This window comes from Paramisgurnus dabryanus, chromosome 17 (genome assembly GCF_030506205.2).
Source record: "Paramisgurnus dabryanus chromosome 17, PD_genome_1.1, whole genome shotgun sequence".
NCBI lineage: Eukaryota > Metazoa > Chordata > Actinopteri > Cypriniformes > Cobitidae > Paramisgurnus > Paramisgurnus dabryanus.
Genome location: NC_133353.1, coordinates 1,163,976 through 1,177,270, shown reverse-complemented (window position 1 = coordinate 1,177,270; position 13,295 = coordinate 1,163,976). Strand labels below are relative to the sequence as shown.

Below are 13,295 nucleotides of genomic sequence, written 5' to 3'. Positions count from 1 at the left end.
TAAATCCTAATATATTAAAGGGACACTCCACTTTTTAAAAAAATATTCTCATTTTCCAGCTCCCATAGAGTTAAATATTTGATTTTTACTATTTTGGAATCAATTCAGCTGATCTCCGGTTCTGGCTGTACCACTTTTAGCATAGCTTAGCACAATCCATTGAATCTGATTAGACCATTAGCATCGTGCTCAAAAATATCCAAAGAGTTTGGATATTTTTCCTATTTAAAACTTGACTCTTCTGTAGTTACATCGTATACTAAGACCGACAGAAAAAAATAAAAGTTGCGATTATCTAGGCAGACACGGCTAGGAACTATACTCTCATTCTTGCGTAATAATCGCTGCTGTAAGACGGCTGCAGGAGGCGCAATGATATTACGCAGCAGCCGAAAATAGTCCCCTTAGTAACTTTCAATAGCTTGGGACTATTTCGGACTTATTCCTGCCTAGAAAATCGCAACTTTTAATTTTCTGTCAGTCTGAGTACACCATGTCACTACAGAAGAGTCAAGTTTTAAATAGGCAAAATATCAAATCTCTTTGGTTATGTTTGACAGAGATGCTAAATGGTCTAATCAGATTCAAGGAATTATGCTAAGCTATGCTAAAAGTGGCAGCTGCCAGACCCAAAGATCGGCTGAATAGATTCCAAAACTGTAAAAATCAAATGTTTAATTCTAGGGGAGCTGGAAAATCAGTATATTTTTAAATAAGTGGAGTGTCCCTTTAATATATTAGGATTTATCACATATCGCACTTAGAGGGTTTTGCATCTGAACTCTTTAACTGTTCTAGTGGTCCTGTAGCTCAGTTGCTATTAGCAGTGATTCCTAGAAAACAAACATACTGCTAAAATATATACTCTGGACTGAATGCATTGCAATTACTTTGCATAAAATGTGTAATGTAAGGGCAAAATATGTAAAAGTATTATAAATGATCATACAAAGTTGTTGCAAAAAAGCAAAAGTGATTGCACCCCCTTTCCTTTCACCACTGGTCTCTGTTCACATCATAGTATTTGTTTCTGAACCACGGTGCACTTGCATCATTAAGCTGCAGCAGTGTATCGATGTTGCTAGGCAGCGGCTATGAACGAGAAAGTGCCAAAATGGACAGAATTGTTCACATCCTCTTGGTTTGTTATTTGAACTGTTGGTTTTGTTATCAAATAATAAATACAGGAAACCACTTGCATCTGTCTACTGCAAAAGTACTTAAATTGCACACAAGAAAGCGGGCTGTCCACCAACGTTTGTGGAGGCAAGCAGAAAATGAACAGAAATTATGTTTACAGCGCATCACTCCCCGCACCTCTGGGGTGGATTTGCAAGCGCTTGTCATCAATATAAATAAGCACAAATACGCCTGTGCGTGTCATTAATAGCAGTTCACTTCCGCAATTTAGTTTGATTATGTTATTAGCAGCGAATTGTTCCACAGTCCAAAACTAACCGTACCCCAGACCACCCACTTGGGCAGACTTGGCTGCGGTTTGTGGGTGTACACTTGAGGAAAACAGTGTTCACATTATCCAAACAAACCGAACTCTGACCTTAATCGGACACGGGTGCGCACCAAATGGACTGCATTGAGAAAATCTCATGTTTTTACAAACCTTTGTTCTGATGAACACGAAGGAAGATATTATGAGGAATGTTTGCTTCGCCCCACTGGCTTCCATAGTAGGATAAAAGAATACTATTGGACTAAATGGGGCCTCTGATCTGTTCGGTTACAAACATTCCTTAAAATATCTGTAGAAATTTATACAGGTTTGTAACAACTTTAGTAGGGGAGAGCTTTTTTGTTTTGGCTTAATCATAAAAAAATATTTTAGTTTGATTAATTATATTTTTACACAAGCAACACACACATCTCTGCTACAAATGAACATTTGTGGCCCTATCTTGCACCCAGCGCAATTGACTTTGTCAGTGACGCATGTATCATTCGTATTTTTCACCGGCACACAGCGGGTTTTTTCCTCCACAGACGCACGTCGGCAAACTAGGGAATGAACTTGCGTTCCCTGGGCGGTTCAGCGCATAAAAGGAGGCGTGTTGCGGCGCAAACCATCCCTGATGCTATTTTGCAGTTTCAAAAAACAATTGCGCCACTGACCAAAAAAAAACCAGTCTAAGGTCAGTGGCGCGTTGCGCGTGGTTCATTATACTATTTTAAGGGCGCATGCTTGACCATAATGTATAGCGTGCACACAATGCGCACACACTTTGCTTATCTAATCTTCACAGATGCAACAGTTATTTTTGCAAATCATAAATTGTTACAATAAAAAAATATTAACACATGAGATAAGGGAAATCATTGTGGTGAGCATTGTGGTGATAGTTTTTATTTATTGTGTGGCTGCGTTAAAAAATTCTCATGCAAATAACGATTAAAATATTTTCATAAGTTTGTTGTGTGGCTGTATTACGTTTATTTTATGTAAATAATAATTAAAATGTTTTCATAAGAAACCTTAATGTATATGAACTTTAAGTGTACTTTGGGGTTGGACCTTGCTTGCGTTTCTTGGGTCCGATTTCAAAGCCCCCAAACCCTTTCAGCGGTGAGGGTGGACGCAGCGATGTCCTCTGCTGGCGTCAGGTCCTTTGTAGAGGCAGATCCACCTCCCGTTACACGGCGTGCCCGATTTATGCTGGCAAGCTTGAGATTCCCCCGTCTCCTGACATCATTGTAGCGCTTGGCGCAACGATGGGGATGCCAGCTGATGAGACAACTGTGGCTATTTCCTCTCACGCCTGTTTAACCTATGCTGATTTGGGCGGGTTTCTACTATCCCCATACAAAACAACTTCTCTGTCTTTGACTGCTCTTACAAGAACGTCTGTCTCCTCGGCTGGGAACCGCTCCTGGCGTGCGCCTGGTAAATCCGTCATAATAATAGCAACCCGCCATGGAACTTGCGCCCTTGCGTTTAAAGGGAATGTTGGATAGCGTTCTGATTGGTTTATTTGACGTTACGCCCAAACCACACCTATGAATAATGAACCTACTTCAGACCAACCCCTTATTAATTTGCGCCTGGCGCAAGAGTTATTTCTCCCGCCGGGAAAATAGCAACAGCGCCCAAGATCCGCCCACAAACTCACTTGCGCTTTGCGCTTCGCACTTGGTTTCAGATCATTAAAACAGGGCCCTTGAAGTTTGTTTCTAGTACTTACCATTCTTGGACATTTACACCAAATGTGACTGAAGTGCAAATGTTACAACTTACCCCATAGGTGGGGTTAATTGTAACAGGCAGGGGGTTAGTTGTAACACTTGTTAAAAATTAAGTTTGCAAGAAAATATTTCAATACTATTTTGTCTATATACTTGAAGTGGATATTGTTTATTAATCTGTCTATAAAAGACAGGTATTCACACTGTATTCATTCATCCAGCCCTTTTCTAACATTAATTCAGTTATAAATGGATACAAATGTCTAAAAATGTGAGAAAAAGCGGCACAATTATGACAAAACATTTTTTTATATATGTGACCCAGCCTGTAAAAACCATACTACAGTTTCTGAGATAATGAAATTATGAGATAATCAAATTTAGCCAATCATTTCATTATGATTTCAACTTTGACGTGACCTTATTCAATCAATATTAAAGATATAAACAAAAATACATTTGACACACGGTTTTTGATAAGACAGGCACATTTATTTTGTTGGCAGCCAGCAGTCATTTGTGTATAGCCTATTTAAAACAACGGTAAGAATTACGCTAACTTTAGCGGTTTTTATATCGTAAGCCTTGAGGGGTTAGTTGTAACACATCATTACAATTAACCCCGCTGGGTCAAAAATATTTTCAAGCCCACCAAAAAAAGTTGCTAAGAGCTGCAGACATATTTCAAAATTATTTGGTACCTTACACACCCAACTTAGAAACCAAAAAAGAAAAAAAAAACATATGATGAAAGATTTACTTACATGCCACCAAAACACTCGTTCATTCATAACTCTCTGAAAAAAAAAACATTATACATTTGCAATAATTTGCGGGAGATCGTCTTTTGGCAGCGTGAAAAAAATACCGGAAACACAAAACGCTCAACCTTGTCCAACAATGTAAACATTCCTTGTTACAACTAACCCCGCATTTGTTTTTACCCCGTGCACCCCTACTATCCTCTTAACATTTTACATCCCAACATACACCATTTTATTTGTTACTTTAATCAGATTTTTTGTTTAGCTTTTATTAATGCAGCACAATTTATTTGATAAATTTTTAAACAGCTTCTTTATCTGGCATATACTAAATATGTTTGTCTAGGCTGGTCTTTTCCACAGGGATGTTTGACTCTGAGCTTCTGAAGTCTTTGATAAACATTGATAAACAGAAATCTCATTTCCGTCCATTGACAAGCTCGCTGGGCATTGCATGACCTTTACATCACAGGACTCGTACAATTGCCGCTTGACTAGACTAGTTTGAAGGCCAAGGCGTTAAGAGATGAGCTCCACATGAGATACGCAAAACACAAATCTGGCATCAGATTTTCAGTTATTTTTCCTTCAAAGTGCTTCAGGATAGAAAGCAGCCATCTCAGGGGCATCACGGTCTAAAAGTGTACATATGGCCAGTGGCTGAGCAGAGCAGACACTATTCAACCTCAACCCGCAGGGTGTAAACACACAATACGCCTCTGGACATAACGTCTCGCTTCACTCCATATCTAGATATATGATGAAATATTTTCTGTCAGGTGCTGAAAGGGACGGCTTATGAGTGGTTTCTCTATTGTACTGGGTGACTCTGTTGAGGGTCCGACCTCTCAGTCATACACACGCGTTTTTGTTACGGTGAATATGATTGACATCGCTGAACCGCGTTTATGACAGGGACAATTGCAACTGACATGTGATTGGCAGTTTACACGGACGTATCATTCAACCGCAATGATCGAAAACACCAAAAACAAATAATAAAACACACCACTGAGGATCAAGCATGGGATTTAAGTGTGGATGTTCTCAGTTTGTGCAAGCACATGCAATAAGATGCAACTTTAAAAATCAATTCTTTCCCAACTATAGAAAGCAATTGTTATTCTGTATAGTTTCTTTCAGTGTTTTTGTTGTTATAACATGTAAAACCAAATTACAGATGTTATGCATCTGAAAATGCAGCAATGTAGAGCAACTAATAACTGGCTGCAAGATATATAATTATCAAAATTTTGCAGACGTGCATATAGTAATGGTTTGCAATATGAATTTTAAGTCGATTAATTTTAAGTCACATCCAGGGCATGAAGCTCACGTTCCACCACATCCCAAAGATGCTCTATTGGGTTGAGATCTGTGGACTGTGAGTACAGTGAACTCATTGTCATTTTCAAGAAACCAATTTGAAATTATTCGACTTTGTGACATGGTGTATTATCCTGCTGGAAGTAGCCATCAGAGGATGGGTACATGGTGGTCATAAAAGGATGGACATGTTCAGAAACAATGCTCAGGTAGGCCGTGGCATTTAAACAATGCCCAATTGGCACTAAGGGGGCTAAAGTGTGCCAAGAAAACATCCCCGACACCATTACACCACCACCACCAGCCTGCACAGTGGAAACAAGACTCAAATGTACATATTGGTACCAAATGTATACATATCTGTATACCTAATGGTACATATTAGGACCTTTATAAATGGTACTGGGGCACATATTTTGACAATTTATTCTACCAGTGCCCTACGGGTGCCCTTACATTAAAGTCTGTATTTGTGTTGTAATATTGTGGTATTTTTTTTTACAAATATGTGAGCTTAATTATTAAAAAATAATAATTTGCTCTCATAATCTTTTATTAAAACCGCAAATCTCCTCCCCTCCTAGAAACGATCTCTCTTTATTTCCGGTCATATTGTATAGCAGGTGGGCGGGGTCCGGGAGAAGATCCCTGCGATTAGCAATTAGCAACATGACCCAACTTCAAACGATTCAATCAGATCTCGTTTCAAATCCAGCCCTGCCTTTTTTCATTTCAAAAGGTGGTTTCACTCGGATATATGTCACCACGAGGACAATTATGTCCCGTTTACACGAAGGAAAGACGCAGATATTTCCCTGTGGTTTGGCCTCTCATTTACACGAAAACCCTGTTGTTATCATAGAAAATGATTATTTTTAAAACCTCCGGCCAAAGTGGAGATTTCTGATGACCCCAGTCCCAGATAGCAGACGGACTCGGCCCGAATGTGGCCTCATGATGGCACTGCTGGCGTGCTGCCGGCAACGGCATGCAACATGTCAGCCAAGTATGGGCCAGGTGTGGCACTGATGGCACTGGATCCATGATGGCAGATAAAATTTGGGCCAGTTGTGATTGGGAGGTATGTGGCCCAGATCAGTGTAGTGATTCTGGCCCAGATCAGTCTAGTGATTGTAAGCCACATTTAAAATACTGATTTATAATAAATAATTAGAAGAATTGAAGGATTTTCAGGCTATCTTAATCTTAATGTTAATTTAACCTTTATTAAGTAAAATGTTAGTTTTGTATTAAAAGAAACTAATATATTTGGACAATAATGTTTGTCTACATTTCAATCACATAAACTTGCCTTCAGATCATGGGTCAAGATTATTTTGTTCAAATGACCCTGAACTTCCAAAAGTTTTTTCTTTCTGAATTTAAAAGTTTCTATAACGTTGCTTTGAGAAGCACCATGGATCGTTTCTATTTAAACTTGCTTTTGCGCGATTTTCATTGTAGCAGGAGTTTATTCCTGCTGAAGATTTCTGACTTCAATGACTAAACTATCATTGTGTACAATCAGATGTTAGATACTGCAGAAATAAACGTTACTGTGCTGAAGATTTCTGACTTCAATGACTAAGTAAAACTATCATTGTGTACAATCAAATGTTAGATAGGCTACTGCAGAAATAAACAAAATGTATTGTTAACCTTCGCGTTACGTTAAGGATGCGCAGTTTATTTATGAAGTGCAACAAGAACCTACACGCGGATGACATCAAAGTACTGCGAGAGCGACTCGAAAGATCATGGGCAGGATTCTGATTTCAAATCACTCTCGCGGTATTTTAACGTCATCCGTTTCTCCAGTTCCTACAACTCAGCATTACGTTGAACACCTTGTCAAAAATGATTGAGATGGCCAATCAAATCAAAAAAGGCGAGTGCCACTGGCCAATCACATAACAGAAGACGAGCTTTCCTGTTAACGGAAGCCGAGCGGCGGCCAATCAAATTAACCAATAGGCGGGGTTACCGTCGGAGTAGCAGTTACACCGCGTCAATCAATCATAACGGACACACAGATTTCAAAGGCAGCAGGATGAAAGATAGTAAGTACCTGAACTTAAATATTTAAACTTTTACAATCATAAAAATGTTTTTGTTTAAATGTCTTTCAAACGTATAAAGGATTGCAAACGTTTACGTGATTCATGTGTAACGTAATGTGTGACAATTAACGTTATATTGATATTAAATTAGCTGTTTTCTATCAGGTTAAGAATAACTGTGATCATATTATAATGAAGTAATCGAATTTGGTTATCTGGTCTTCCTGATGTTAGAACATTTATATAAAAAACATATTTAAAAATTTATTTCTGTAACGTTTAATTTCCTTTTTTGATGAAAGTGTGTCTGTGTTCATCAAGACATGAAGACTCTGGAGTGGGACAAGAGAAGGATGATGGGGTGTATATTCCAATAGACACATTAAGGTAAATTAAATATTGAGGCTCATGTTTGCATCATTGTGTTTATTATCCAAAGATTGCTCTATATGGCTAAATCGTCACATTGTGATTTCAGTGAAAGCAGATAAATGCAGAGGGCTGGACAGTGGTTTCATTCATTAGGTGAGTAAGAACTGACCATAGCCTAACATTACTTTAGTTACACGAATTGCATTGTTGAATACAAAGGAAAATGGTAAAAATACAAATATTTTGAATATATGGAATACTGTGAAATTATTTTCTGTTAATCATCTGCTGTGTTTGCTTCAGGTAAAGAGGTGGGACAAGGATGCTGACAGGACAGGAGGAGGTGACATTCAGGTTAGTGACAGTACATCAGGGCCACCATTTAATTTAATGTTAATTTAATTGCTTCCAAAATCAATACTTGACAAATCTTTAGAATTATATCTGCAAAGCTGAATTTCTCATAGGTGGATAAAGTATGACAGCAATTGTGAAGACCTTAGACGTGCAGTATATGGTTCTTCTCTCTTTCATTTATATTGATTTGACTAAATTTTCTTGTTAACTAATAATGGGGATATTCCTAATATAATATATTTTAAATACATGCTTAGAACATATCTCATTTGCTTTGTATCTAAATGAAAAGTACCTCTTTAAGGTCTAAGCTATGTTTCATTTTATTTAGACATTCAACGCAGACATTTTCATCCAAAGCAACTTGAGGAAGAAAACAGAAGCAGTTCATCCTAAAAGGTTCATCTTCTAATTGTTTATGTAACTGTTTGTTTTAAAGTATATCACTATGCTTTTAATAACTTTATTATATGGCTTTTGCTTCATAACAATTATTGATTTGCATCTGTTTTCTTTTATATAACAGTGGGCTGCTGTAATGTTTACATCTATGGAAAGAGGAGCTGGGAAAGAAAAGAAAGACTGGAAAGCAGTACTTCTTGTTGAGGACAATCCTGAATAGGAACACTTTCTCATACACATAGATTATTATTAGTGTTTGATTGTTTGTTTCATTTTTATGAATTGTATTGTTTTAATTTTTCGTTTTATTTGAAATTACCTAAGTTAGATTCATGCTAATACTTTAACTGGACCTTGTATCTTTGCTGGCTGACTGGCTGTAGAGTTGGTTTCACATACACATGAAGTTTCTAATTAACTAACTTTTAAGTTCAGTTTGGTTTAAACTTGTATTTACCCATGGTAATTCATTTAAATTTCTATTCATGCTTATATATTAATTTCAATGAACTTCTGTATTTGTGTATAGCTGGCAATTTGGGCAAGCTACGTTTAACACACAAATGTAACTGTCACAAAGGTTTTTTTTATTATCAGTTTGTTCTAAACTTTTGTTTGTTTACTAAGGATGAAATTGCTTTGTAATTTAAGTTGTTGGTAGATTCATGCCAATAATGTATTTGAACAAACTAGTATTTTTGTTTATTGCTGGCAGTTTATACTAGAAGAGTTTTAACACATACAATGTTGTAGTGTTATTGACTTGTGTGCTATTGATTAATAAAAAGGCAAACAATTTGAAAGTAATTTTTCGTGTGATTTATTTATTAATATAATTTGGGCAAGATTAGGCTGAGTTATGGCTCAGTTTTGGAAGTTCTGGTTAAATGCTGGTTTTAATATGGTTGACCTATGGCTGAGAACTGGTACCGATGTTATAACCTGTTCTGGCCCAGGTTTGGGCCAATTATGGGCTATTTTCTGTCAGAGACATGGGCCAGTTGTGGCCCATGTGTGGCCTTTGTCCGTAATTCAGAACTGGGCCACTGTAGGGCCGTCATTCTTCGTTGTATGTGGGCCGAGGAAAAACTGGTTGTGTGGGCCGGAGCTGGGCCGGAACAAAATTGCTATCTGGGGTTATGTGTTGCCGTGTCAACATGGAGAATCAGGGTTTTAGGTCCTGAAACGTCACATTATGTGACAGAAAATGCTTAACGTCATGTGAGGGCTGTTTTGAAAGGAACAGGAAGTTGCTTTTGTTATTCGTTGGTGTCAATTCTGAGGATTTTGATTAGCTTGCATGGCTTTATTCCTCTCCCTACACTGCCGCCTATAGGTTTGGCATAGTTATTATGGCGCTCGACGCCGTATTTATGCGTGTTGATGTAAATGACACGTTTTTTGAAAACAATGTTGTGTGCACAATGTTATTATTAAAAACAGAGGCGGGGAAATATTGTTTCTCTAAATACCCGGCTATGTGTAAATGTGGCCTCAGGCAATCAATAATACTGTTTTATGGAGACTTTAAAGGAAAACACCACCATTTTCAATGTTTTACTATGTTTTTACTTCAACTTAGATGAATTAATACATACCTATCTTTTTTCAATGCGTGCACTTTTTTTTCTTGAATGTGTTAGCATTTAGCCTAGCCCCATTAATTCCTATGGCTCCAAACAAAAGTTTTATTTTGTGCCACTGTACTTACTCGTGTAACTACTCATGTCTTAAATAGGGAAAACATGGAAGTGTTTGGTGGCTTCTAAATTCATCCCTGTTTGGATACTAAGGAATGAATGGGGCTAGGCTAAATGCTAACACATTCACGAGGCACTCTACAAAGATGAAAAATGCATGCTTTGAAAAAAGATAGGTATATATTAATTCTTCTAAGCTGAGATAAGAACAATATTGAAAAACGGTGGTGTTTTCCTTTAAAGTCTCCATTTTGCTCCACCATGTTTATGAATTAACCCTAAACTGACCACCTGCACTACGTATCATGTTTCGTCACTTTATTGTCTCCAATGACGACATGTTTGTCCTATGGTGGCTACCGTAACTTCTCTATATGCTTCGAAAAGGATGTCTGACAACCTGATAAGCCTGTCATGTTATTAAGCTTAAGGTTTAGAAGGAAAAACAAGAATAGGGAAAACAATGTTTAAATGCAGATTGTTGTGCAGCTGTGTCACTGATACACTGGCTATGAGATATCATAACATAAGTGGGCTTAAACCATCCCCTCAAACACACAGAGCCGCCGTTGATGAGGTTAAATCATCTCAGCCGCTTGCTGTAAATTGCATTACAGATCAATGTGAGTCGCAGGATGATGAATCAATGCCACCACCAAAACAATGTTGGCTTGTTGGGCTTTTTAAACCTCCAGAGATACTGTCATTTATCATTGCTGAAAATATCGGTTTGTGTATGGATTTTATTTCATCTACAGGCAATCAGAAAGCATAAAGCCAACAAACAAGCAAATAAACAAACATGGTGGTGTTTTTAAATGACAGTAACTATGGAAGAACCGGGAACAGGGTTTCTGTGGCAACAGTAAGGTCACTAAGGACGTTTACTTGCAGTTAGTACTGTACTGTGTGTTGCCGTCTAAAATTCAATCTGATATAACAAATAACGTGCAACTGTTTGCATTAAATGAACTAGAAATTTGAAAGAATTTGCATATTGAATAAACATTAGCAGTTTACTTTTTCTCATGCACAAGCAAATGACTCGAGAACTCGCGGTTGTTTAGAAATAATTAAAAATTACAATGAGCAAACCGAAGCTAATTTGCATGCAGCAGTTGTTAATTTCATTCCTGCAGTTCATCCTGACCTGGCAGTAAAAAAACGGAAACGGTTTGTTCGCTTCCAAGATGAATTTTCCTTCCAAGATATCTCACTCCAGTAAATAAATACAAAAGAGCCATTGAGTGCAAATACATGTGTGTTGTCCTTGCCTTTCAAATTCAGCAAAAACAGAATGGCAGATTTTCCCAGACTTGACTAAAAAAGAAACTGAAAAAAATTTGATGACGATGATGTCTGTTTTGTTCTCAAAAACACAAATAGAACAAAAGAAATTGAACCTTTGGAGAATCGAAGCATGCCTTTAAAGGGCACATATTATGCCCATTTTTTACAAGATGTAACATAAGTCTCAGGTGTGCATGTGTCTGTGAAGTTTCAGCTCAAAATACCCCAAAGATAATTTCTTATAGGGTGTCCAAAAAAAGTTTTCATGTGTGTAGGCCTAGCTTTCAATGCAAATGAGCTACAGCTCCTCACTCTCTTACCAACAGACAATGAGCAGTTTTGGTTCACAATAGATGTTAATAAAGTCGCATTAGTGCCACAATGCACTAACAAACACATTTAGAAAAGCTTTTGGGTTAGTCAGTGGCTGTAGGTGGGGCTTTGATTGTGTGATGTCACATTAACAAGAGAATCAAAACAGCTAATGAGACTGCTTTTGTTTAACGGAGATTAAAAAATGAAGGACAGGGTGGATTTTTTCATTTTAGGGTTGTTGTGTTCATAAACTGCCATAGGTGTCATTTACACTGGGGACGCTGGGGACATGTCCCCACCACTTTTTGAAATGGCTGATTTTGTCCCCACCACTTTTTGAAAGCATTTGGTTAATATGTTCTGAAAAATCAATGACTTACACATTACTTTCTTACTTGTTGTTTTCAGTAGAAATATCAAAAAATTCTTAAATCAAGATGCCTTTTCTTGATGAGCAAAATGACCTAAGAAAATAAGTCTAGTTTTTAGACAAAAAATATACAATTTAAGTGAATTTGTAATTAAAACAAGCAAAAATATCTGCCAATGGGGTGAGAAAAAAAATCTAAAAATAAGATTTCTTTTTTCTTAAACACTTAATTTAAGCAATTTTCCCACCTAATTGGCAGATATTTTTGCTTGTTTTAAGCACAAATTCACTTAAATTATATAGTTTTTGTCTAAAAACTAGACTTATTTTCTTACGTCATTTTGCTTATCAAGAAAATACATCTTGATTTAAGAATTTTTAGATATTTCTACTGAATACAAGACAAAAATACTAAGAAAGAAAAAAATCTTAGTATGTTTGTCTCTTTTTCTGTAAAAATATATGAAAATTCTTAAATAATAAAAAATCTAGTTTTTAGACCAAAAATATCACATTTAAGTGACTTTGTGCATAAAACAAGCACAAACAAATCTGCCATTGGGGTAAGCAATTTTTGTCTTGAATTTAGTGTTTAAGAAAAATGTAAGATTTTTTTGCTTACCCATTTGGCAGATTTTTTGCTTGTTTAAGCACAAAATCACTTACATTTGGTATTTTTGGTCCAAAAACTAGACTTGTTTTCTAGGGTTGTTTTGCTCATCAACAAAAAGCCTCCTAATTTAAGAATTTTTAGATATTTTTTGTATTTAGTATTTTCGTGTTGTTGATTGGCCTACACTATGGCCATTTTTGATGCGCCGTTGTTCAATATTTTTCCCGTCCTGCTGTAATGTTTTTTTATCTGATCTTTTGTCCCCACCACTTTTCAACACAAACTGACGCCCCTGTAAACTGCCAACACATATTATTATGAACCCTTAAAACAAAATCCACCTTAGATTCACATGTGGTTTTGGAATACCATGTAAACTCTCATGCATTGGATCACATGTTTAAATGTGTAATATGAATAAATAGCATATTAAATGAGTAGAGGCTTGGACACGGAAACAGTATTTTATTTGACTTAACAAGCAGATCCAAACTGCAATTTTGTTGTCATTGTCACTCAATTCAAAATAAT

General features: G+C 36.8%; 1 long non-coding RNA gene across 1 annotated transcript; it reads left to right on the top strand.

Moving 5' to 3' along the window:
• The first annotated feature begins 7,839 nt into the window (after positions 1-7,839).
• On the top strand, positions 7,840-9,594 carry LOC135730786 (uncharacterized). Its single transcript, XR_010526093.2, has 3 exons — positions 7,840-7,870; positions 8,021-8,473; positions 8,601-9,594. It is a non-coding gene; the product is annotated as an uncharacterized lncRNA (long non-coding RNA).
• The last annotated feature ends 3,701 nt before the right edge of the window (positions 9,595-13,295 follow it).